The sequence below is a fragment of the Equus quagga genome, chromosome 11 (genome assembly GCF_021613505.1).
Source record: "Equus quagga isolate Etosha38 chromosome 11, UCLA_HA_Equagga_1.0, whole genome shotgun sequence".
NCBI classification, from domain to species: Eukaryota; Metazoa; Chordata; class Mammalia; order Perissodactyla; family Equidae; genus Equus; species Equus quagga.
The window spans coordinates 66757276-66782179 of NC_060277.1; the positions used below are offsets into that span (position 1 = coordinate 66757276).

At 42.4% G+C, this 24904-nt stretch overlaps 1 pseudogene; it reads right to left on the minus strand.

Annotated features, from left to right (window-relative positions):
• Positions 1-239: 239 nt before the first annotated feature.
• On the minus strand, positions 240-23885 carry LOC124247200 (FUN14 domain-containing protein 2-like; annotated as a pseudogene).
• Between the last annotated feature and the right edge of the window lie 1019 nt (positions 23886-24904).

Genomic DNA, 24904 nt, shown 5'->3' on the forward strand with positions numbered 1-24904 from the left:
ATCACCATCAAGCTCACGTCAGGGCCATGTGAGCTAACCCGTACCGACAGGTGCCTATGGAAAGCCATTCGGCTTCTCCACTGTGGGGAGGAAGGCTCGGGAGAAGAGGAGGGGGAGACACTCAACGTCTCATGATGGAGCAGAGAGGCTCCTGGTCAGAAGGAACAACCCACATGTTCTGATGAAAGATGGGTTGAGAAAAAACCCACTCGGGAACATTGGAAGTAGAAGTGTCCTCCTTAGGATGCCATACCAAGCAGAAAGCCTCTGAAAACCCCCCCGGTCGCTGGAACATTCTTCTTCACGAATGATGCCACCTGCTCAGTTTTTCTTTTGACTTCAGTAGATATCTGGCTGCTCTCAGGGATTTTCAGCTTTTCCTCGGCTTCCTTCAGATCCTTCTCTACTCACTGCCAGTAACCTTTGATGCACCCAGCATGTTCTCCTTTACAAACTAAAGGAGAAAAATAATCTACTTCCCACAGCTATTGCAGCCAACTCTCCAACCTCCTGGAAAATGAAACCCGCATGCCAACCATGGACACCTCCCACCAATGGTGGGACCGCCACGCTGGACTCTTCTGCAGAGGGCCCAGCTTCCTGCATGAACATGACTGCTTTCTAGCAAATTCTACAAGGTCCAGTGGTTCAAAAGTTTCCTCAAGGTTTCCTTGACTGGACACTGCCATTTGGGCGAGCTCATCTCTCGAGGACATCACAGGGGCTCCTGTGGCCCTTTCACTCTTTTGTGACAGTGAGTGCCATGTTCTCACTGCCCTTCTCAGCAAAATCGAGGTAATTATAATTAAAATTATAATTATAATCCTTTTATACCATGAATTCCCTTGCCCCTCTTTCCCTGTCTTTCTCGCCAGGCAAAACCTCAACCCTGGTTAGATTCTTTTTCCCTCTTACTCTATTCCTGTATGTCAGCAGCTGAGGATGGCCACACCATAGGAAATAACACCAGTTACAACAAAACGCCACCACATGATGGTCTGTCTGACTTTAAAATTGTGACCAGTTTCAAGGGAAGCCCCAGCACTGCCCGGCATTCCTACAGATTCTAGTCATCAATCCTCTCCCCGTCTCTCCGAAATCCTTACCTTCTCCTCTCTTGATCGTGCCTCACTTTCAGCCCATGACCTCGCTTCCCATTTCACTGAGAAAATGGCAGCAATCTGATGAGAGCTCTCCTCTTGCTCTGTGGTGGAGGCCGCCTGGATGTTCACGAACCCCATCTCCTCTGAGGACACATGGGGACTTCACTTCCCAGCCTCCTTTGCAGGTGGGTTGGGCAATGGACTGGGGTCTGTCCTGCACTGCTTCTGAAGCAGTGTGCATCTCGGCCTGGCCATCACGTGTCATACCTGGTCCTTCTCATTCTTTCTCTCTGCTCCTCAGCTAGCCAGGTGGGAGGGATGCTGAGGAAGTCTCTGAGGAGGCCCTGATGGACAGCAGAGCTGGGGATGGAAGGAGCCTGGACTCCTGTGTGACTCCATGAAGAAACTTGTCCTGCGTTGGACTGTGATGTGAGTGAGAAATACACTTTGTGGTGTTAAACCACCAAGATTTGGTGTCATCCCACAACTAGAAGGACCTGCAACTAAGATATACAACTGCGTACAGGGGGGGCTTGGGGCGATAAAGCAGAAAAAAAAAAAAAACCAAAAAAACCAAAAAAAGATTGGCAACAGTTGTTAGCCCAGGTGCCAATCTTTAAAAAAAAAAAAAGATTTGGTGTCACAGCAGCTAAGTAGACTCATTCACTGTCCCACCTTCAGGTACACCAAACCACCGTGCTTCCATCTACACCCGTGCACCTCGCCTTCCATCCTGCTACAGGGGCCTGCTCTCTGCTCCTGTCACAGGCCGTGGAGCCTACACCCACGCACTTATTCCCACTTACCTCTCCTCTGCACACACGAGTTCTCTGTCCCTTCTGAACCATCTTAGATGCCCACTCTGTCCGACATGCACGACTTCTGTGACGTCCTGGCTTCTTTGCCTCCTTTCAGAGCAAAACTCTTTAAGAGATGCCCTTTGCATTGTCTTCACTTCCTGACTTCATATCCTGTTTTTTTTTTTTGTTTAATTAAAAACTTAATATTATGAGATATTTCAAATCTACCGAAAAATGTAGAGAAAAAGATTTTAAAAACCCAACAATTCACGACCTCTATACCCAGCATCTAGCTTTCATAGATCTTACTATTTGACCATATGTTTGCTTTTTTTTCTGAAGATTAGCCCTGAGCTAACATCTGTGCCAATCTTCCTCTATTCTTTTTCCTTCTTCTCCCCAAAGCCCCCCAGTACATAGTTGTGTATTTTAGTTGTGGGTCCTTCTAGTTGTGGCATGTGGGACGCCGCCTCAGCGTGGCTTGATGAGCGGTGCCATGTTTGTGCCCAGGATCTGAACCAGTGAAACCCCGGGCCACTGAAGCAGAGCGTGTGAACTTAACTACTCGGCCATGGGGCTGGCCCCCGTATGTATTTTTAAAGAGAGACACACACACTTAACGACACCCTTGTACCCCTCTCCAATTGCACCCTGTCCCTTTCGCTCCCTAGGTAACAACCACCCTGAAGTTAATGAATGTGGTTCTCTAGTTTTTGTATTTTAATTTTTTACGTAGTTGCCCATTACCAATGGCTAGCATTACTTTGTGTGTCTCTGAACTTAAAATAAATAATATCCTCCTTATAAATCATTCTACAAATTGCTTTTATTCACCAACATTTTGTTTGTGAGATTTATCCATGTTGATGTGTGTAGATATATCTTCACTTCCAAATAAAACCACAACAGTGCTCCGTTCTTTGGCTCCACCATACCCCCGGCCCCAACTCTGCGCCTCAGTTTTCCTTCTGACGCTCATTTAGGTTGCTTTCAAAATTTTGCTGTTACAAATTATTCAGGATTTCTATTTCTTATTTAGTAACTTCTGGAAAGTTATATATATATATATTTTTATTAATGTTATGATAGATTACAACCTTGTGAGATTTCAGTTGTACATTTTTGTTAGTCATGTTGTGGGTACACCACTTCCCCCTTTGTGCCCTCCCCCCACCCCCCCTTTTCCCTGGTAACCACCGATCAGATCTCCTTGTCAATATATTAACTTCCACCTATGAGTGGAGTCATATAGAGTTCGTCTTTCTCTGACTGGCTTATTTCGCTTAACATAATACCCTCGAGGTCCATCCACATTGCTGCGAATGGGCCAATTTTGTCTTTTTTTATGGCTGAGTAGTATTCCATTGTGTATATATACCACATCTTCTTTATCCAATCATCAGTTTCTGGGCATGTAGGTTGGTTCCACGTCTTGGCTATTGTAAATAATGCTGCGATGAACATAGGGGTGCCAGGGACTCTTGGGATTTCTGATTTCAGGTTCTTAGGATAGATACCCAGTAATGGGATGGCTGGGTCATAGGGTATTTCTATTTTTAACTTTTTGAGAAATCTCCATACTGTTTTCCATAGTGGCTGTACCAGTTTGCATTCTCACCAACAGTGTATGAGGGTTCCTTTTTCTCCACAACCTCTCCAACATTTGTCGTTCTTGGTTTTGGATGTTTTTGCCAATCTAACGGGTGTAAGGTGATATCTTAGTGTAGTTTTGATTTGCATTTCCCTGATGATTAGCGATGATGGAAAGTTATATTTTTTCTAGAAATTTGTCCATTCTGTTTACATTTTCAAATATATTGGCCCAATGTTGTTTACAGTATTTTATTTACTTTTTAATCTCTGCTGTATCTGGAGTTCCGTTACGTTTTTATCTCCATTTTTTTTCTTGATCAGTGTTTTCAGATAATATCAATTTCAAAGATACAACTCTTGGCTTTGTTGGTAGTCTCTATTGTGTCTTTGTTTTCTATTTAATTAATCTTAGTTCTCAGCTTTCCTATCTACTTTCCACTTTTTTTTGGTTATTCTGTTTTTTTCCTAACCTTTAAAGAAGGCTCTTTAGTCTTTATGCTTTTCTAATATAAAGATGTGAGAATATAAATTTTCTCTTATGTTCTACTTTTGCTGCATCCTGTAATTTTTGATGTGTAATATTTGCAATATTGTTCAATTCTACATATTTTAAATTTTTGTTATGATTTTTTTCTTTGATCCGTAAGACGTTAGATCTGGGATTTAAATTTGCAAATGTACAGGAATGTTTAAATTTCTCTGCTTGTTGATGGCACCTTACTAACTGCATTTTAGTCAATCTGTATGATATTCCTTCCTTGAAATTTGTTGAGACTTGCCTTACAGCCTGTTACTTGGTCAATTTAGTATATGTTCCAGGTACGCTTAAGTAGACTGTGTGAAATTTAATTACTAGGAGCAGGGTTTTATATATGTCAATATATTATATATATATATACACACACACATATACATGTCAATATATTATATATGTCAATATATTATATATATAATATATATATAATTTTACAATTGTTATATTTTCCAGGAGATTGAATCTTGTCATTTTATAATAAGCCCTTCTAGCCCTAAAATGCCTTTTCTGTGGGTTCAGCACCACTGACCAATGACCGCTCTGAGAGCTTCGATGCAGGCTTGGGAGCAGCAGCCAGGCCTGGCAATGAGGTCCAGGTGGAACAGGAATGCAGGGCAGAGAGAACATGGTGGGAAAAAGGGGACGTGGTGTGCAGGTTGGACTTGATGTGCTGGGTGAGATGAAGGATGTGAGGCTTCAAATGTCGACAGTTTCTCACCTCCTGGCATGTGTGATGCCAGTCCATAGTAGGTGACCTATTTTTTGCTCCTACTGGGGGACAACAGCCACTTTACATTAGGTGTCAGACTGGGGCAGTGGGACCCGGAGAGACCAAGCACACAAGGAGATGATTACCGAGCGCATGGCCACCTCCTGTACTAGTCAGAACTCCCTGTTCGGAGTGACAGAAACAAAAAAGAGAATTTATTGACTCATAAAACCAAAACCTTGTGAAGGACAAGGGTGGAGATGATCTTTGAGACTCCTGGAAGCAACGCAAATGCTGTTAGGACTCTCTCTATCTTTCTCTACGTGTTGGCATCATTCTCTCAGACCCACTTCTCCCTGAGGACATAACCACAGCTGCTGGCAATTCTGTTTTAACATCCTCAAATCTCCAAAAGGGACTTCCAATGCAAACATGTCTGCATAAGTCAGCTTCAAACTCTTTGCTTGGAAATCATATAAAAGAAATAAAGAGAATGAAAAAACCATGGAAAATCCCTGTTCAAAGAAACGTCAAAATCCCAGCTGTGAATAGGTAGAAACTGTGATTAGAAGAAAGGAAGTAGGAAACATGGCAGGAGGGTGATGGGGCTGCAGCCTTCTGAAAGTCTGAAACACTTCCTGGAGGTGATAGTGACAATGGCCCTGATATCAGTTCCCCTACATCAAACCCAGCATATGTGGGGTTAAAACCAAAGCACTGTTTCCCTGCTCACTCCCTGGTTCCCTGGTTCCAGAATCCACTTCCACCATGGAGACAGACACAGCCAAGGACAAGCACCTGGGTTCCTTGTCATCTCCTCCTCCTTCCTGCAAACAGCCTCCCAAGGCCCAACGCAGGCTGGTAGGAAAGCTCCAACCAGCAAGGCCACTGACTCCCCCCGCCCCCACCCCATCTACAAGCAGCCACATTCCTCACAAACCTTTAAAACCCCTCACCTCCCCTCTTTTGGGGAGATAAGGTGAAACAAGACAAGTTTGAAGGCTCACTCTCATCTCCCGGCTGATGTCATCTAAAATAAAAACCCTTTCATTGCAATAAGCCTGGCGTTCCAGTTTTTATCTGGCCCATCTTGTGTGGCAGGTGAAGAACCTATGTCTGTAGGCGATAACAATCTGGCGAGCCAGCCAGGAGGCTCTCGCCTGTGGCTGCGCAGCCCTGGGCCCACTGGAATTTCCCAGGAAGCAGTCCAGCAGCTGCCTGGGTGATTTGCCCTAGAGACTGTCCCCAGTACTTTCTGTCTGGCCCAGAACCGTGACCATAGGTACATTTTCTTATGGCAAAGAAATAGTCTCTAGATTTGTTTGTTTCTTTGTTGTTCGTTCTGAGGAGTCAATGGACTCTGAAATAGGGTAAATTGCCTTGGGGGCCCCCATGAACTTCCTTCCCTTCCTCTGGGGTCCCTTCCATTCACGGAGGGGCCATCTGGGGTCCTTTCCATTCATGGAGGGGCCATCGGTGGTTCTTTCCATTCATGGAGGGGCCATCTGGGGTCCTTTTCCTTCACAGAGGGGCCATCTGGAGTCCTTTTCCTTCACGGAGGGGCCATCTGGGGTCCTTTCCATTCACGGGGGGGCCATACGGGGTCCTTTTCCTTCGTGGAGGGACCATCTGGGGTCCTTTTCCTTCATGGAGGGGCCATCTGGGGTCCTTTTCCTTCTCGAGGGGCTATCTGGGGTCCTTTTCCTTCACGGAAGGGCCATCTGGGGTCCTTTTCCTTCATGGAGCGGCCATCTGGGGTCCTTTTCCTTCATGGAGGGGCCATCTGGGGTCCTTTTCCTTCTCGAGGGGCCATCTGGGGTCCTTTTCCTTCATGAAGCGGCCATCTGGGGTCCTTTCTATTCGTAGAGGGGCCATTGGGGAGCAGATTCAGAGTGGGAATAGTTGTAGGACTTTCTACCCTCAATCTTGGAATCGATTCACTGATGTCTGGCTTTCCTGAGTCTGGATCTGCGTGTCTGTCTGTCTCTGTGTATTGGAATGGGAAACATGCTGTCTGTCCCCAAGCAGAGCCCAGTGGAGTTGATTCTGAGTAGATGGTCTAATTATAGTTATAAGCCAATGCTTAAAAGAGATAATTTTTGGGGCCGGCCCTGTGGCTGAGAGGTTAAGTTTGCGTGCTCTGCTCTGGCAGCCCAGGGTTCGGATCCTGGGCGCGGACATGGCGCTGCTCGTCAGGTCACGTTGAGGCAGCTTCCCACATGCCACAACTAGAAGGACCCACAACTAAGATATACAACTACGTATGGGGGGTTTGGGGAGATAAAGCAGAAAAAAAAAAAAGAGAGAATTTTCTTTTGTAATACTGCATAGCCACAATATTCTTTAAACTCCAGAGAGAAAAATGGCCAAACAATGGATCTTTACGTTGGAAAGTTTTTAGGGAGCTCTCGTCATAAACAGCTGTTTGATTAAAAAATTTTTTTTTTTTGCTTTTTCTCCCCAAATCTCCCCAGTACATAGTTGTATATTTTAGCTGTGTGTCCTTCTAGTTGTGGCATGTGGGATGCTGTGTCAACATGGCCTGACGAGCGGTGCCATGTCTGCGCCCAGGATCAGAACTGGTGAAACCCTGGGCTGCCGAAGCAGAGCGCGTGAGCTTAACCACTTGGCCACAGGGTGGCCCCTAGACAACTGTTTTATTGGTACCTATGAAAAGACCAAATTAAAAGGAAAATACAATGACTAGTCTTAAAAACTTAATCAAACTTGGGGTCTCACCTTCTTCTCATGGTCTTACAGATGCTAATGAAAACATTAACAAAGAGAAGTCAAAACTGAATGAGTCACAGGACTCATCCCAACAAGACGAAAATCTTTAACTAGTTATTAAAAAGGAAAATGGGTTAAATGGAACAGACATAAATAAAGTTAAAACAAAGGCTTTATTAAAACACTGCCTAAGGTTGGGTGGGCTAAAGGGACCCCCCCATGGGACCCCCAACATTAAAGGACATCAGACAAACCTGTTCTATTCACCCCAGTTTGAAAAATTTTAAAAAGTCAAGAGGCAGAAATCACAGTGGGAAACCTGACCAGCAGTTGTTTGGGGCAAAGTTAGGCTGCTCAGGTTGATAAGACTATAGAGACTACAGTACTTAAGCTAATATTATACGAAGAGGTTATGTCAACTTTGCCTGAATTTTTTTTTGGAATAAATGTTATGTCTAGCTGAGAATGCTTTCCCTACATAATATTGTAACACCAAAACTTTTGAATGGAATTCTAATATAAGTTATAATTAGAAATATAAGAGTTGGAAAAATTAAGATAAAGATTTGTAAAAATTGGTATATTTAAATGGGCTTTATATAAAATGATTATATCTCTTTTGCCTGATTGTATTCTAGATTATGTTGTGGGGACAAACATTATGTCTCATTTAGGAAACTTTTGCCTGCCTGATATTGTAAGTGCATGTAAATCTACTCTTCAGGCTCTGTTAATTAAACATACTAGAGGAGATCTCACTTAAAATGGCCAAAATGGGGCAACATGAGTTTAACCAAACTGATGTACATAATTGGAAAAAGCCAGCTACAACAACAGGAAGCCTGTTTTAATCTTTTGAGGCTTCTAAATAAAATCAGAAATACTTTACTGCCTCTTTAAGAGAAAATAATTAACTAATTAAACGTGCCAGCGGCTGAAGCCAAATCTGCTGCTTCTCTCTGTTCTCTAACTGAGCTTCCCCACTTCAACTCCCCCAAAATTCCTGATCTAAAATTAAGCAAGTGAAAATAAGTAAACTTTTGAGACAATTTGGAATTGTAATGGCCATTCTGGGGAACCTCTGTTTCAGATCAGTCTACCTTAGGGGTCACCCTTAAAAGAGAGGATTAAAAATATCTCATAATGAAATGCAGTCTTTGATTAATATGCAGAAACTTCTAAAAGATAAAGTTATTTAACATGATATAAAATGATCTTTGGTAAATAAAAGCCTGTTTAAGTTTGCTGGTTTGATTTAAAATAGACATGTCCTTCGAGTTATCAGCATTGGATATGACGCAGACATACAGCCTGGGTTTACTAGTCAAATGAGCTCATGTCATCCCTCTTACAAAATTTGTCAGCAAGAGTAATGACTTAGAATAATAGCTGATTTTGTTTAATGTCTCATGAGGTTTTTGTAAATATAACTGTTGAGAACAGGTAAACTAAATCAATGTAAAGGACAAAGGTTTTTGGAGAAACTTTTTAACAATAATTACGTGTTGTGATGTAAGTACTTAAAACAACTTAAGATGATGGTTAACTGTTTTAATGTCACATGAAATTTTTAAGAGTAATTAAAACATAATTTTTAGGGGCCGGCCTGGTGGTACAGCAGTTAAGTGCACACGTTCCATTTCTCTATGGCCCGGGGTTCGCTGGTTCGGATCCCGGGTGTGGACATGGCACCACTTGGCATGCCATGCTGTGGTAGGCATCCCACGTAGAAAGTAGAGGAAGATGGGCACGGATGTTGGCTCAGGGCCAGGCTTCCTCAAAAAAAAAAAAAAAAAAGCATAATTGTTAAAGCTGGGTAAGGCTTTTAAAGTACAATAATTATGTTTTATGGTCTGTGTACTTAAAAAAACAGCTCCCAAAATCTTTTTGGCAACTTAAAACTTTAGAGTTTTACTAAGTTAAGTTAAATAACAAAACTTGTTGAATATCTGGGTCATTTTTGGAGAGGCTGGAACACAAACATTATTTTGGAACATGTCTAAGTTTATCTACTTTTGGCTTCTTATTACAGGGGAACTAAAGTGTTTGAGTCTATTGATGAACACATCTTGTATTTTATTACTATAAAGTAACATATTTCTAAAAATTATAAAAGGTATTTGTAGTTTGTCAAACTATAGAATGCTAATATAAAAAAAGTTTATAATTGCTTACTTGGTTTTTACTTTGAAATTAAGGTTTCTAAGGGTTAAAGATTCTAATTAATATATGTAATTAAAACTACTAAAAATTAATAAGGAAAAAAACCTTTGTATACAAGGAAAGTAAAATATATGTTTTCAGTAAAAAGATATAAAAAATAAAAGTATTTTTCCATGTTGGGTTAAAAAAAAGAGATAAATTTGTCCTGACGTACTAGAAGGGAAAAAAGAAAACCTGGGACAAATTCTAAATGTAGAAAAGTAAGTGACAAAAGGTTTATAAGGGTAAAACCCGGAAGAGCTTTATATATGTTCAAATTGGCTGAGATTTAAAAAAAATTTAATTAAGTAAATAAGTTTTAACGTCAAAAGTAAACTGGTACAAAATTCAAACTCAGTCTTCTCTTTCTTAAAAAGATAACTTTCCTAAACTTTTTATCTGCTCTTGATAAAAAATTATGAAAGGTTTTTTTTTTTTTTTTTTTTTTTTTTCTATTTTAACTCTGTTTTCCCTTGGCTGTTTCTGCTGTCACTTTAAATAGATACCTGAACATGGTTTCTCAGTAAACATTGTTTCCTAGTCTGAACAGGTCTTAAACCTTTTAATATTTTTGACAATCTCCTCCCTCATGAAAAGATTCAAGTCCTGAGTAGAAGATTTCTTTTGACCTGGAAGAGGAGGAGAGGTTTCTCTGGGGATTTTCAGAGGGCCCCTGAGACTCTCAGAGGAATTTTCTCTCTTCCTCTAAGAAAAAATACTAAATGAATTAGGCTTATTTGGTGTGTTAAATTACATGGGAAGCATTGTCAAATGAGTAATGATAAACCTTCTTAAATGGTATTATGTGAGTAAATATTATTAACATAAATGTTTAAAAAATTATATAATGTTACTAAAATTCTGATCTGTTCTGATTGTCAGCCACGATTCTGGTTGTTATCTTGGAATGTTATGTGTCACAAAAATAGCCAAGTTTCTTTGTTAATTGCGATTTTAAAATATTTTATTATTTACAGACAGTTATTTTACTCTGACGTTTTTGCAAATATGTTTCATCTTCAAAAAAATTCATGGAAAGGACTCTGGCGTTTACTCTAGAATCCAGGTTTCTGATAAACTTTCAGATCGTAAAGCTAAACTGGGTAAGAAATTGCAGAACTCTAACGGAAAAACTGATGACCTCATGAAACTGCTGACAGAAGATTAAAATCAAGAACCAATTACACAGGACTAAATAAACTGATGAGAATAATTGTAATTTTTATGACTTCTTTAAAATATTGCTGATTTTTTAATGTTTTGTGTTTTGTTTTCTCAGATTTAAGGAAATCTTTTCCTTTTTTCTCTTATGCTAACTATAACTTATAGAAATTTGGTGAAATTATACATTTGTAAACAAAATTAAAACATTTATCTTTTTCTCTCTATTTGATCTCTCGAGAATTTAAAAACTCCTGGTGAGTAAGTATTCTTATTTTCATGCCTATATAGTTGTTTACATAAGTTCAATAAGAATCTGTTCTTATAACAGGACACAACTGGAAATACCGGTTATGTTACCAAGGCTTTCATTGGAACATCGTATTTGAGAAAAACATGCAGGCTTGGATACAACAAGACAGTTTTTGAGAAATGAAGGTTGACTCTCTGGAATAAAGCCACTTGGAAATATTGGCCTGGTACCTTGCTTATGGGTTTTCTTGCTTATGGGTTACCAGTGACCTGGTAAGGTTGAGTCAAAAATGTCACTCCCTCTGGCAGGTACAAGGAACCCAAGGATATTTTGGGGACCTCAAAAGAGAGGAATTCACCCAAATCTGTAGGTATTGCAGGTGAAATCTGATAACAAGTTCTTGGTCTGGCTTGCCTGGCCTTGAGAGGCCTTTAAAGTTCAATCTGAGATTCCTTATAAAAAGTTCCAGCAAAGCATATTTAAAAGAGCCTATAAAGTCAATTACTATTCTTGCTGTACTTATGTAAATAATTGAGACAAATTTATTAAAACTAAACTTATTTTACAACCCAGTTAGCCTTAATTTGGCTGTGCTTGGTGAAACTGAGGGTGATTTTAGAGAAAAAAATTATGTTTCAATAGAGACTGTAATACACATTCATGAATATTAGATTCTGGTTCCATTAATTGTCTTTGAGGTTTTGGTTTTATATCTGTAAACTGGACTGGATCCTAAATTCTTCTAGTCTCCTGAAATATCTGAAATAACAAATCTCCAAACTAATGATTTCCATTTTTTCCCCCATCATTTTCATTTGGAATTATTGAGAACTAAACCTGCCCTTTTTCCTGAAGCCTTAAAAACTGAAGCTGGAGGACTTGATGTAAACCTAGGAGAGATTCCTGCCTGCTGCTGTGTGAGCCACTCATAAAAAAAGGTACCTGAGGGCCCAATGACACCATCAGAGACATTTCAAGCTACAAAAAATGCTTTGACTCTGACTTCTGGGAATCTTAATTGACTGTCCCCTGGGCTCAGGAAACAATTAATAATTTGCTCCAACCATTAACCTTGTTTATTTCTTTTTGTTTCTCTAAAAATGCTTCTTATTAAATACCTGGCTACTTTCTTACATGATACAGGCCTAACTTTGGGAGTACACCTGCATCACCGCCTTATTAAAAGACTGATTCAATGAGGTGAAACAACCTATGCCCCAATTCAGCAGGAAGTACCTAGACTGGTTGTTACCCCAAATCCCTCAAGATTGAGAAATGAACATAAAATATGGGGGAATTGATGCTGGCCCTGATATCAGTTCCCCTACATTAAACCCAGCATATGTGGGGTTAAAACCAAAGCACTCTTTCCCTCTTACTCCCTGGTTCCCTGGCTCCAGAATCCCCTTCCACCATGGAGACAGACACGGCCAAGGACAACCACCTGGATTCCTTATCATCTCCTCCTCCTCCTCCCCAGGCCAAATGCAGGCTGGTGGCAAAGCTCCAACCAGCCAGGCCACTGACTCCCCCCACCATCTACAAGCAGTCACATTCCTCACAGACCTCTAAAACCGCTTGCCTCCCCTCTTTCTGGGAGACAAGATGAAACGAGACAAATTTGAGGGCTCACTCTCATCTCCCGGCTGATGTCATCTGAAATAAAAACCTTTTCCTTGCCATAAGCTTGGTGTTCCAGTTTTTATCTGGCTCCTCTTGTGTGGTTGGTAAAGAATCTATGTTTGTAGGCAGTAACAATAGGACCATCCTGGCGTATCCTTGGGGTATAACAAGAAGCAGGAACTGGAGGGAGCAGGGCTGGGGGCATTATTCTATTCACTGTCTGTTCATGGAGGGAGAAGGGTTGGGGTTCCACAAAGAATCTCACGGTTGAGCCTTATTTAGAAGAAGCAGCCGAGGAGAGAGCCTTTGGGTTGTGCTGCTGGGAAGAAAACTGTGCAGACAGTTGGCCCAGGAAAATCCAACCCACTCAATGATGAGTCTAAAAAAGTAACTAGTGCAGCACTAAGATATACCGAAAGAAAAAAATGTGGAAAACGGCAGTAAAATCCACTAAGAGATGAAGAATACACACCAGAAAAAAATTTGCCATGGACCAGTGGAAAACTGTGACTAAACATTTTGCTATGAATTAAAAAATTAATTAAGCAATCATCCTGATGAAGGAAGATAATAAGGCAGAAATGCAAGAGCTGAGAAAAGAGATCTTGGGACAACAGGAGCAGACGAAAGGAGAGTGGCTGAATTTCAGAGAGAAATGGAAGAAAAACATCACAAACTTTAGAGAAATGAAAATGAAATTGGAAGGAGCATCAAGGAGAAGAGACACTGTGAAAAACACTGTAAAGGACATAAAGGATAGAAATGAGAAAGTGAATATATGAAGTGGAAATGAAGGTAGAGCTAAAAAGAATAGGAGAGAAACTATATATATATAATATATGTATATATAATATATGACATGCAAAGGAGATCCAATATACACATAGTTAGAATCTCTGAGGAAGAGACCCAAAACAATTCATAGGACATATATTTAAATATGTAATTCAGGGAAGTTTTCCTGAGATAAAAGAGACTTGAATCTATATATTGGAAAGCTATATGCCAGGGAAACCTGATCAAGTTATTGAATTTTAAAAATAAAGAATTTTTTGATGTATTCAGGAATTGATAAACAATAATGTACACCCAAAATTATATAATGTTGTAAACTATTATAATCCCAATAAAATTGCTTAGAAAACACCCCCAAAAAACAAAACAAGACAACACAAAAACAAGAAAAAAAGAAAGGATTTACTGTTGTAAATTTACTGGGTCATTCTGAGGCAAATTTAGGTTTGAGAACCACATCTAAATCAGAGAACCACATTCAAATTGGACTAGTTTTACAATAAAAAAATATTTTCAGGGACACTTTATGGAGCCTTTTTTTTTCCCAAAGGGAGATCTTCTGTGCAACTTTGAGAGAAATTTGAACTTTAGTGTGCAACGAATTGATCGAAAAGAAAGAGCCAGCCTTGATTCTTGCCCTGGCTGTATACCCCCCAAAGCACACAAGTGGCTCTGTTTATCTAATTGACATTCCCAATAAGGGTAGTTTTAGGGAATTTTCAAAAGATTTTTCTTGTGATACTGTTAGAGGATCCTTCTATAGGTCTCCTAGTGTTAATAATAATCCCATCAAGCCTACTGGAGAATTCTTGGGAACCCAGCCCCAAATAAAGAAGTGTTAGCAGGTAAAATGCAACATATGCACATGACCTCTGATATCAGAGAGGTCAGGATGCAACAAAACCATTGTTAGAGCAATCCTGTTTTGTGTCTAATAAATCCAGCTTTCACTTGAAAAAAATAAAAAGAATTTTTTGAGCAGCCAAGAAAAAGGTCAAGTCACCTACAAGGGGGTAAAGATCAGGCTAATCTTGGATGTCTACAGACCCACTTCAAATGCCAGAAGAGAGGTTGCGAGGTACTCAAGGAACGGAAACATGAGTCAGGATTTTATAAAAAGGCCATGGACAGTTTTCCCTCCTTCTTCCCCCCTCCTCCTGGCAACCACTGATCTTTTTACTGTCTCAATAGTTTTTATGTTTCCAAAATATCATATAGTTGGAATCATACAGTATGTAGCCTTTTCAGACTGACTTCTTTCACTTAGCAATATGCGTTTAAGTTTCCTCCATGTCTTTTCGTGGCTTGACAGCTCATTTCTTTTTATTCCTGAATAATATTCCATTGCGTGGAAGCACCACATTTTGCTTATCCGTTCACTTTTTGAAGGACATCTTGGTTGCTTCTAATTTTTGGCAATTGTGAATAAAGCTGCTATGGACATTCATGTGCAGGTTTTTGTCTGAACATGAGTTTTCAACTCACTTGGGTATGTAAATACCTAGGAGTGAAACTGCTGGATTGTATGGTAAGCCTACGTCTAGTTTTGTAAGAAACCGCCAAATTGTTTTCCAACGTGGGTGTACCATTTTGTGTTCTCACCAGCAGTGAGTGAAAGTTCCTGTAGTTCCACATCTTTGCCAGTATTTTTTGCCAGTGTTTTGGATTTTTAGCCATCTAATAAGTGTGTAATGGTATCCCACTGTTTTAATTTTAAATTCCCTAATGACATATGATGTCGAGCATCTTTTCATACACTTATTTGCCACCTGTATGTCTTCTTTCATGAAGTGGCTGTTCAGATCTTTTGCCCATTTTCTAATTGGGTCATTTGTTTCCTTACTGTTGAATTTTAAGAGTTCTTTGTACTTTTGGATAAAATTCTTTTATCAGACACATGTTTTGCAAATATTTTTTCCAAAGTCTGTGGCTTATCTTTTCATTCTCTAAACCATAGACAATTTTGAACATGCATGATATGAGGAAATACTGTTCTCATGAGCTCTTCTTGAAGAAATTGCTAGAGGATGAACTTGAGTCAAGCAGGGATAACTGAGTGAATCTTAGTAAAAGAAAGGTAGTGAATGTTGAATATATTTAACATAGAACCAAGAATAAAACAAAAATTTGGTGGCAGAGTTGAGAGAAGGAAGGAGGAAAGATGAGGATGTAATCTACTCATCGTTCATAAAAAACAGATTTGAAAAGCTGGGTAATTTTCTAGGAAAATGTTATTTATCAAAAGGGTCCTAGAAGAGAGAAAATATAAACAGATATTTCTCAAAAAGAAATTCAGAAAGTTTTCAAAGAGCTACTAGCTTCCCTCAAAGGATCAGACTTAGATGGTTTCACAAAAAATTCTAACAAATCTTTACGGAGATTATTCGGATATGGTTCCAGGGAACAGAAAAAGAGGGGAAATCTCCAAATTATTTTAACTAAGGTAATACATCATTAATTCCAAAGCTTAATAAAAATTATACAAATATTACTTATTTTAGTTATAAATATTGATGCAAAAATCCTAAACAATATATTAGCACATGGAGTCCAGCAGCACATTAAAAGAATCGGGACCATTATGACCAAATGGATTTTATTTAGGAAATGCAAGGATGGTTCAATATCACTATCACCATTCCACCCATGCTTAATTTCCATACAATAATAACAATATAACACTTGATATAACTTGTACACACACTTGTGGTATACACTTGTACACACATAGTACAACCATTTTTCATTCCAATGAAGATGCCCAAAAAAGAGGAGACAAAAAGTCCTATCATTCCCCTTATCTGTCTCTGAGTGATGTTAATTTCTCCTCTAGCTCAGTCACAACTGCACCTGGATATTGTGTGACCTGAAGAGTAAAATTTAAAGTTAACCACCACCAACATTCTTTATACGAAATAGGAGGGGAAAAGGAAAGGGGAAAAGGAAATAATTGGTTAATGTATACAAAGCCGTAACAAGTAAGGAAGAGGACATGCATATCTGTTACACTCTTTATTTCTGTCATATTTACAGAGCTGTGTTTGTATTTATAACTTCCTTCTTCCCTACCTGTTCCACATCTCCTCTACCCTCAGCCAGCACCTTAGCAGAGAAGAGGCCTTTTTCTGGTGGGAAACAAAAAGACCTTCACTCCCATAGAGTCTGATTCCCTGATTTTTCTGCCTTTATTAGGTTGTTGTAGTCTTCCATTAAATTTAACTACAAGGTGTGGATGCACGAAGGGGTGTCCATGAAGCCCCTGAGTTCTAGATATGCTCCTCCCTGCCCCCATTGTGTAGGAGTGACCCTATTTCACCTTGACAACCAGGATCAATCTTCCCAGACAGTATAGTAACCTCTCTTTGTCTGTGGCTCAGGAGCTGGAGGGGCCCAAAATGGCTGCGGGGAAGTCTCAATTTCCAGTTCAGTAGAACCAATCGTGCTTCCTCATGGAAGCGTTTCACCCTTGGGTATCAGGCCCCTAAAGGTGGTAGAACAGAAGCCAAACACAAGTAAGTTGTTAAAAGTAATAGAGAGGGGAACCTTTTGATTTCTGGAGCTGTGAATTCTGTCTATGGGAGGAACTGTTCAAAATCCATAAAGCATCCTGTAGGATAGCATCCCAATCTTACAGGGTGTTGTCTCCCTGCTGGCACAGTTATGCAGTGTTGACTAAGTCACTGCACCGTTATATCAGGCAGGCTGTTTCCGGGCGACGAGGCACATAGAAAGATCAGTGAATTCCAGGGGTTTGACGCCAGTGCTAGACTTCCTTTGCTGTAAAACGTGTTGCTCGCTTAGGAGTACAGTATGTTGTGTATACCATGACAGTGAATAAGGCTTTCTGAAAGTCCAAGCATGGATGGTGTTGCTGGCAGAGGCACTGCAGGGAGTGAAGGCAAATCTCTATGCTGAATAATGACTGAATATATATGCTGCCCCCTCCATGATGTCAATGCCATTAACCTGCTGAACTGCTACTGGGTGGGTGCCTGATTGGTCTTCTCCCATACCCATCCTCAAGGTCCAGCCTTTGTATTCTTTACTCTACATTATACCAGGGAAGTTTTGGTGTCACCTCAATGTCAACCAGTACAGACCACTATTGAGGCCAGATTTTAATCAAGCAACCAAGAGCTGCATTCATTTACTTTGACTGACCCAGTGAATCCAGAATCTCTAGGAAGTACACCCATATCAATAAAGTAACTAAGTGGCACGCAGGTCTGTCTCTCTAACCCAGTGGCTCGAAATGGACAGTGGTTAACGTCTCATATACATTGTCAAGGGCAACCTAATCAGATCATGAGCATGGAATCGAACTTGATCAGACCAGGGACAGCTTCACAGAGCTGCTTTGGCTGTGGGTCACCCCAGAGCGCCTCAAGGTAGCCATAGGCAGACCTCCACAGTGGGAGGAGTATACCATGGATGCCAAGAGAGGCCTGGACAGGTGGAGGACAGCCAGGTATGCATCTCTCAGGGAGAGTGGGGACAACTATCATGGACTGCAGTGTTCTCCTGGCCCACTCTGGACATTTGTGACCGGAGACATTGAGATTGTCTTCCCTGGGCCCAAGAGACCAAATGCCAATATTACAACCATCAGTGAGAGTATAATCACTGTTTTTTGGAGGGAGGTTCTTTGGGGAATAAAGGCACAGAAAGGACAATTTATTTGTAGAGGCCAGCCTACACCTGTGTACAAATGCAAAGACAGTCCCCACATGGCAGGCTTTGCTTATCCAAAAAGCAAATCTTTAAGTTGGCCGTTAGAGCCTATGTTCATGAACTTTGTATTACACTCTTGTCATGGGCTGATTTGTGTCCCCCCAAATCTACGTGTTGAAGTCCTAACCCCCAGTACCTCAGAACGAGACTGGATCTGGGGTTAGGGTCTCCAAAGAGATAATTAAGTTAAAGTGAGGTTATTAGGGCAGGCCCTAATCCAGTGTGACTGAGAAAGGGAAATGTGAAGACACAGGGAGAAGACGGCCACCCACAAGTCAACGAGAGGCCTGGAACCCATCCTCCCCTCACCGCCCTCCGAAGGAATCAGCCCTGTCAATGACACATTGATCTCAGACTTCTAGCCCCCAGGACTGTGAGAAAATAAATTTCTGTTGTTTAACCTCTCCAGTCTACGGCGCTGTTACGGCAGCCTGAGCAAAGGAAGACAGCTCGCTTCCTGCGTGGATGCATGTCAATCAAATACACGGTCACCGCTGAAGATCCGTAAAGCCATAAAATAACCAATCCACCAATAAAAATTTCTCTCCATACAAATGAGGATTATTAAGAAATAAAATCCCAAGTGTGAGGAACGCATCCAGCAAGATTTGGACTAACGCGTTGCCACTTCGGGATTCCAATCTGACCGATTAAATTCCTCATTTGCAATATGTCAGCACCAGCAAGGAAGGCCAGTATTAGATGATACCAGTGCTCTGAACAGCGACACCATTCAGAGTGTTAACAATGAAAGTCAGCCCGGGTCTCCTTTCAGGACTGTCCCCGGCCCACCCCTGCAGTTTCTAGGCCACACAGCAGAGGAAATTCCTTCTTTCCTCCAATCTAAGCTCCCATCCTCACAGGGATCCGCATTCCATCAGCCAGAAGGCGGAGGAGGCCCTTTGCCATCAAACAAGCTTGCCTTGTATTTTTAGTGGTTTGTTTTGCTATAGAGAAATTCCTGGGGTGAAAGGAGCAGAAGTTCAACAGGCAGCTTTTAACTTTGGTTTGGAGCCGCGGCCCTCCTCCCTGCTGTGCTGCGGTTGAAGGCTTTATTGCCAGGGTGACCGTGCTGTCCTGCCGCCAGGCTCCACAGCAGGGCTGTGCTTTCTGCTTTTTTGGAGGAAAAGAGAACAACTCACAAGCCTAGAACACAAAATCAGTTCTTTAAAATTCAGTCCAATTTACAATAACATTTTTTGATCTAACACTGGAGATCTTGTCCTTGGATACCGTTTAGACACAGAGACATATTCCAATGTCCCTTAACAAGAGGGTGTTTCTCAACTGAGCAATATGGTTTGTTGTTCAAGGGAGGCACTAAATCCTTAAACAAACAGGTCATTTATGTACTCTGGTTAACTATATTTTTATTGCAAACATTTAAGGACATCATAAAACAGAGGGTCAGTTTCCCACTGGTGGAATAAAAACTTAGGTTTGTTTTAGGAACAAATGAACTCTTCAGTATCAGCAGTTTCTGAGTTTGGGGGTTTGGGAAGTACATTTAAAAACAAATTAACCTGTTATAAACACTTAAAACATAATTCCACATCAGAAGTACAACCTACACAGACAGCCGTTGGTTTCCAATGCGAAAGTTTGTATTTTTCATTAAGTAAATAGCTGTGCGCTTAAGAAAAAGTCATTTCCTCAAATAAATCAAGGCTTTTGATATTACCATTGGTGACAACATAGATGGACCTTGAGGGCATTATCCTAAGTGAAATAAGTCAGACAGAGAAAGACAAATACAGTATGATTTTACTTATATGTGGAGTCCAAAAAACACAGAAACAAAACCAAAAAACCAAGCTCATAGATGCAGAGAACAGATTGGTGGTTGCCAGAGGTGGGAGGTGGGGGTTGGGGTAAATGGATGAAGGGAGTCAAAAGGGACAAACTTCTAAAAAAGAGACGAGGATGTAATGTACAGCATGATGACTATAGTCAACAATCCTGGATTGCAATTTGAAACTTACTAAGAGAGTAGATTTAAAGGTTCTCATCACAAGAAAAAAATTTGTAACCACATACAGTGACAGATGTTAACCAGACAGTGTGGTGATCATTTTGCAAGATATACAAATATCATATCATTATGTTGTATATCTGAAACTAATATGTTATATGTCAATTGTACCTCAGTAAAAAACAAAAAGGTTAAGACAAATGCACAGATAACCAATCAGAGGCGGAATGTCATAAATTTCACAGGAGAGAGAAAATGTTACGGAGGTTTATAGAAGGAATTCAAGTACACTCATGCATCTTAAATTTAAACAAGTTTATTTTGAAGCTTAAAAAAAAAAAGGCTTTTGAAAGACTCTGGACAGTTCGGCTGTTGGGGAAGAAGACCAGGCCAAGGACGGCAAGCAGACTGGGCATGCCCAGGGAGGACCTGAGGGTGGAACAGGGTGCCATGGGGTGGGTGTAAGGTGCTGAGACTGAGGGTGCACGGACCCCCACCTGGCACAGGTGTTAATGAGAAGCAGCAAAGATGTAGCAGGAAGCAACAGAACAGCCCAGCTGGTGGCCACACAGCCAACACTGGGCAGGCGAAGCAGGAAGCCAGGTTGTCCAGAACAGCCAGTATGTGGGTGTGGCCTCCAGGCAAGAAAAGGGCAAAGTCAAGAGAAAATACCTCCTGCTCTGTTAATGCTCAACTACTTTTGGGCCCCAAGTCTATGGGGTGTCTGGTTCCAGCCTGAGGGGCTGCTATACAGGGGAATCCAGGTCTCAAATCAATAAGCCTTCTCCAAGGACTTACTCTCTGCTAAATTATATGTTGGGCCCTATTGAGATTCTAAAACACGATAGGGTGCCTGTCTTAAAGGAAGGAGGAAACTCATTCACTGAGGGTCCGTTAGGTGCCTGGTATTTTATAAACACTCTCTCAGTCCTTACCCTGCACTCCACCACTCCTGGGCGCAGCGAGCAGGAAGGGCATCGCCCCCCTCCGGGAGTAGACGCTGGGCAGGCGGCCCGACGTGGGCGAAGCCGTCCGGTCCCGCTTTCCGCCCAGCGCGAGGGCCTTCTCAGCCGGGCTCTCCCACCACCCCCAGGTCGGTTTGCATACCATAAAACCAGTTCCAGCTTCCGCCTCAGAAATTTGCTAAGTGAAGCTGTAAAAGTATGATGGATGCTTGCACCTAACCTTTATAGAAACAGTTCCCAGGGGTCCCTGAGGCAGCTCGTGCAGCAGGTGCGGGGGCTGCCAGGGCGCCGGCAGGATGAGGCTGGGACACCGGGCGGCTGCTGCCGGTGGTCCTGCCTCGAGGTAGGGGTGGGGGCTGTCTTCCCCAGCAGGAGCCACGGGGACGCTCTCTCCTGTGCGGGAGAACCAGATGGGGAAGAGTGGAGGTGCAACCCATAACCCCCGGCTCCAGTCCCCCCCCCCGGCCCTGCCATTTCCTAATTTGACCGAGAGAGAGAAGGGGCAAAGGTGTGGTAGAAGCTGTCAGTGCATGAAGTACTTTGGTGGAAAGTAAAACTCAAGAGGTTCCCTTTGACTGAGCTCTTGTAAACCTGGGACTTATAAACTCACCCGTCCTGGTCTCTGAACCTGAGTTCCATATATCTGAGGATCACACGGAAACGACCACCTTCTGATGCCATGCTGCCTTGACCCCTTCAAGGGCTTTGCAAACCTTTTTGACTCAGAGATCAGTACCAGATAACCAGAAAGAGTACAGGATTCGAGCTAGAATAAGTTAATAAAAGTTAATAAAAGAAAAATGAGGGGGCTGGCCCCGTGACCGAGTGGTTAGTTTCCTGCTCTCCGCTTCTGCGGCCCAGGGTTTCGCCGGTTCGGGTCCTGGGCGCCGACATGGCACTGCTCGTCAGGCCACGCTGAGGCGGCGTCCGACATGCCACAACTAGAAGGACCCACAACTGAAAATACACAACTATGTACCCGGGGAATTTGGGGAGAAAAAGAAAAAAATACAATCTTAAAAAAAAAAATTGATCAGAGGCGAAAGTTACCAAATTGCTCTCAGGAGTTGATTTGTTGAAAACTTTTAGCTATGAAATGATCTCTTTACTATTTCATGTTTGACTTCGGCTATTTGGAGAGAGGCACGGTGTTCGAATGGCGGGCAGCCGGGTCTCAGTCCTCGCAGACTGGAGCATGGTGCAGGTGCGACCACACGGTGGCGCTGCCCTCCTGAATGTTGGGAACAGAAGAGCAAAAGAAAAGAAAAAGCCAGCTTCTCAAATGGCGAAAGAGTAAACCCCTAAACCTGAGGTGACTTTTAATGCCTAGTGCACTAATTGAAAGTATTACAGAAACACGCTAAAATGGAAAAACTCAGTTTTTTCCTTCCTATGTAGGGAAAACCCCAGTTCTTCCCTACTGTGTTTCTTTCCTGTGAGGCCCCTTCACTTTTATAAGAAAAACTTCAGTGTGACTCTTCTGGTGACCAAATGCCTGGAGGTTTTTCCCCCACAACAAGCAATTCACTGTCTACCTGGAGACAGTGTCAGATCCCACAGGTGATGGGCTCAGCCCTACAAGACTGCCCCCCCAGGGGCCTACCCAGTGGCGCAGCGGTTAAGTTCGCACATTCTGCTTCTCGGCGGCCTCGTGTCTGCCACGCAGATCCCGGGTGCAGACATGGCACCTCTTGGTAAGCCATGCTGTGGTAGGCGTCCCACGTATAAAGTAGAGGAAGATGGGCACGGATGTTAGCTCAGGGCCAGTCTTCCTCAGCAAAAAGAAGAGGATTGGCAGCAGTTAGCTCAGAGCTAATCTTCCTCAAAAAAACAAAAAACAAAAAACAAAAAAATCAAGACTGCCCTCAACTCCCACACACATACACTTCAGACACCAGTCACAAACCTAGGTTATCGCTTGTGCTTCTGACCAGTGGCTACGGATCGGAGGTTCCAGAGACCCCTACCTTGGGTTCCGTTAATTTGCTAGGGCAGCTCACAGAACTCAGAGGAACACTTACATTTACTAGTTTATTAAAGAATATGAGAGAGATGAGCAGCCAGACGAAGAGATACATAGAGCGAGGTCTGGGAGGGTCCTGAGCGCAGCAGCCTCGGTCCCTGTGCAGTTGGGGTGTGTCACCCTCCCGGCCTGGATGTGGTCTCCAACCCGGAAGCTCTCTGAACCCCACACTATTGGGATTTTTTGGGGGTTTCCTCATGTAGGCATGATCAATTACTAACTCCATTTCTGGTCCCTCTCTCCTCTCTGGGCGATGGGGAATGAGGCTGAAAGTTCTAAGTTTCTAATCATGGCTTGGTCTTTCTGGTGACCAGGCCCCATCCAGGACCCACCCAGAGTTGCTTCATTAGAGCAAAAGATGCTCCCAGTGCTCTGTCAGTTAGGAATTTACAAGGGTTTTAGGAGCTCTGTGCCAGGAACCAGAGCAGAGACCAATATAGATATTTTCTATGATCTCACACATGCGTAGGTCAAACGTCACAAATTGAACACGCACGAGCAATCAGAACAAACATTATCAGCCCCCAGAGCCCCGTCGTGACCCCTTCCAGTCTTGGCGCCCCTCTCTGACTTCTAACAGAATAGGTTAGCCTCACCTGTTTTTGCACTTCGGTAGAAGGAGCCACGCCGAATGTACTCATTTGAGTCAGGCTTCTTTGACTCATCGTCGACTGTGAGCTCCATGTGCATTGTCGCCCGTTGTTGTAGACGGCTCACTCCCCGTTATGGCGCCCCATTGTGTGAATAGATCCCAATTTGTTTATTACTCTACTTCTGATGGGCATTTGGGTAGTTTCTCATTTTTGGCTATTATGAAGCATGCTGCTATGAACATCATACATGCGTTTTGGTGAAAATATGGATGTATTTCTGTTGGGTACGCCCCTAGGATCGGAATTCCTTGGTCATGTGCCCAGGTTTAGTAGAGGCGTGCAAACAGGTTTCCAACATGGTTGTACCATCGTGTGCTTCCACGAGCCCTCTGTGAGGGTTCCGGTTGCTCCATATCCTCACCAACATTTTTCCTACCACAATAATTCTAAAACGTCATTTCTTCAAACAAAAGTTGTTAGATCAACTAACATTTCTTGAGGGCCTTCTATGTGTCAAGTGCTTTTCTAAGTGGTAAGGACAGAGTACTGAGCAAGACTGTCAAAGGTCCTGCTTCTCTGTAGCCTGGGATCTCAAGGATCCTGTGGGGTCATCCAGTAAATGGAACATGTTCGGCAGGCGCTGAGGGCAAGATGAGGTTCGAGCGGTCTCTTGGGGGCCTCTGGCTGACAGTCAGCCTCCCCTTTCTCCACCAGCAACTTCCACAGTCCCAGCAGGGCTGAGTGAGTTACAAAATGCAAACGATTGTAAAGCTGGTAGACGAACCCCATTGTTCCATACTTTCTGATGAACTGTTTCCTCAGACTTCTTCAGTGTTTGCACCAAAACACTAGCTTTCCTCTATCTCGACTCTCACAGCAAAATGGAGGAGGGGAGTGTAGGCAGGTTCTTTGCAGGGTGGTAGCGACACAGAGGTGAAAAAGCTGTGGCTGGCGCAGAGGGTATTGGTGCAGCAGGGGAGACAGACGGTGACCCAAAGCGATGGGAGCGGAATATGCCTGGCACGGAGAGGCCGCCGAGGAGGGCGTGTTAGCGAGCTCCCCTTGGTGAGTCAGGGAAGGCCTCCTGGTGGAGGAGACTCTTAAGTCATATCCTGG